The sequence below is a fragment of the Carlito syrichta genome, unplaced genomic scaffold, assembly GCF_000164805.1.
Source record: "Carlito syrichta isolate Samal-C Ts95f unplaced genomic scaffold, Tarsius_syrichta-2.0.1 Scaffold300181, whole genome shotgun sequence".
NCBI lineage: Eukaryota > Metazoa > Chordata > Mammalia > Primates > Tarsiidae > Carlito > Carlito syrichta.
The window spans coordinates 58,117-60,268 of NW_007244277.1; the positions used below are offsets into that span (position 1 = coordinate 58,117).

General features: G+C 53.8%; 1 protein-coding gene across 1 annotated transcript in view; it reads left to right on the forward strand.

Moving 5' to 3' along the window:
* The first annotated feature begins 1,982 nt into the window (after positions 1-1,982).
* LOC103256986 (transmembrane protein 56-like) overlaps positions 1,983-2,152 on the forward strand; it is a 76,423-nt gene continuing 76,253 nt past the window's right edge. The window contains exon 1 of the mRNA XM_008054729.2: positions 1,983-2,111. The gene's annotated coding sequence lies outside the window, so the exon portion shown is untranslated. The remainder of the gene's footprint in view (positions 2,112-2,152) is intronic.

Sequence of the window (2,152 nt, forward strand, 5' to 3'; positions counted from 1 at the left end):
GTTGAGATAAGGAGGGCACCAGACCCAGGGAGGAGGTTGGAGAATTGACCTAGGACAGGGCTGCTTGCGCCATGTCCTTGGGCAGTATTAGCCATTACACTAGAGATGGTCAGAGGGATGTTGGAAGACTGTAGTCTTTACCCTGGAATGAAATATTAAGCCCAAATCCTTTGGCAGCAGACAGAGGAGATGTTTAAGGAAAATTCTTCCTACCTTCTGAGACTTCCAGACACTGCACAGCATTGGGATGAGCACTTACTGCTCTCATGTGTCTCCTGTCAGGAAGAACTTGGCAAGCCATCTGTCAAGGCGAACCAAGAAGAAGTCTCTACCAGAAGGAGCAGTGGATCTGAAGCTGAGAGGAGTTTGACTGTAGGTGTCTCAGGAGGTTTGTGAGGAGACCAAGAAAGAAACAGAAGAAACCACTTGAAAGTCTTCTCAAGCAGGGAGAAAATGAGAGATAAGCTACATTAGCTGTAGGCAAGTGCAAGTTAGGCACTTTGGAGCACTCCAGCCTCAGGAGGTGAATACTCCAAAACTCACGGGAGGCAGAGGAGGTCTTACTTCCAGGTCCCGGTGGAGTCACCAAAAATCTGTTCTTGGGATTCTGTGTCTGTCACCAGTGTTCTGTGTTAGGTCCTTGACTTTGCTTCAGAAAAGAATTTCAGAGCCAGTCAGAAGTAGCAAGACTGTTAGCAGTTTATTAAAAGTGAAAGCAACAGAATAGTACATACTTCAGGGTGAAGCAGTGAACACAAGGAAGTGTCATGCTAGCGGCCTTGGCTTGTGGTTTTTGTGAGTTATAGTTATGAAGATGTGAACTATTCTATTAAAGGGGTGAATTTTTCTAAGAACTAGGTGGACAATACCTAGAATTTTGTGCTGGCCATTTATTACTCTGAATGGGCAGGGTCAGAACTGTCAGAACTGGTGTTGGAGAGTGTGTAATTTCATATTCTAATGAGCATATAACTATTACGAAGGTAAAAGTGGATCAGGGTTATCTTAGCCTTAGCTATTGATGCATATGCTCCAGGAGTGTCTAAGCTATTTCTGCCTTGGTGGTCTGTTCTTCACTGTAAGTATCCTGGATAAAAGGACTAGACTGCTGCAGGTGTGTCTGATAAGGGTTTAGGTATAGGCAAGTGCAAGTTAGGCACAATAATTTTCCTTTAGTTAGGCCATCTGCTTGCAGGTGTAGCTTTGCAATGGCTGCAGCACGGGTTAATACATTTAGAACCTTCCTCGACCCTGAAGTTTCCCTAGCCTTACCTGCCTACTCTGTCAGGTGGAGTATGGACACAACTTCTGAAGGTATTTTTCAGAAATTCCGGAGGAGGTTGTTGGAGAGAAAGCACTCCTCTTCCACACAAACCCCCTATGTGGTAGGCACCTCCAGCCCCAAACAACTGGGCGGACTCGACTTTGGCCTTGCTAGATGTGGCAAGAAAATTCAGTAGTTGCCTTTCCATCGCTTTTTGATGACCAAACCTTGCGGTTCATTTGCTCAGTATTTAAGGCAGAATGAAGTTCATCATCTGACAAGCTTGCTGGTGACGTGGCTAGCCCAGGTACAGACAGCTGCGGGGACGGGCTTGCACCGTTCTCCCCACTTCCAAGTTTTGCGACTTCCTCTGGAAAGCCCGGGAACGCACGAAACACTCCGCCTTCGGCGAGGCGTGATCCTCCAGGGTCCCTCTGCTGCCCACTCGGGTGCGCTCGTTTTGGAGCCCCTTCCGGGACCCAAGTGCCGGCGCCCGAAGGTCGGCCCCAGCGCCGGCCTCGGGGCCCCGCCCACTCCGGTGGGGGGTCGAAGCCGCAGGGAGCGGGAGCCCGAGCGCCAGCGCCGCGGCCCCTTTAAGCAGCCGCTCTGCGGTAACCCGAGCCCGCAGTCCGGGCGGCGCGGCGGCCACGGCGGCCGCTGAAGCCTTCGGGACTGCGCCTCCAGGGGCCCGGAGCCCGCAGCCGCCCCGCCGGCCGCCAGCATCTCGCCGGGCGCTCTGGCCGGCGCCAGCCCTCGGGCCGGATGATCGGGCGCCTGTGACCGGCCGCCGTTTCCCCGGCCCGGCGCAGCCGCCGCCCGCGCGCGGGTCGCGCCGGGACCCGCACAGGTGACGCCGTCCGGAAGGGCTCGGAGGGCGGGCGGGCGGGC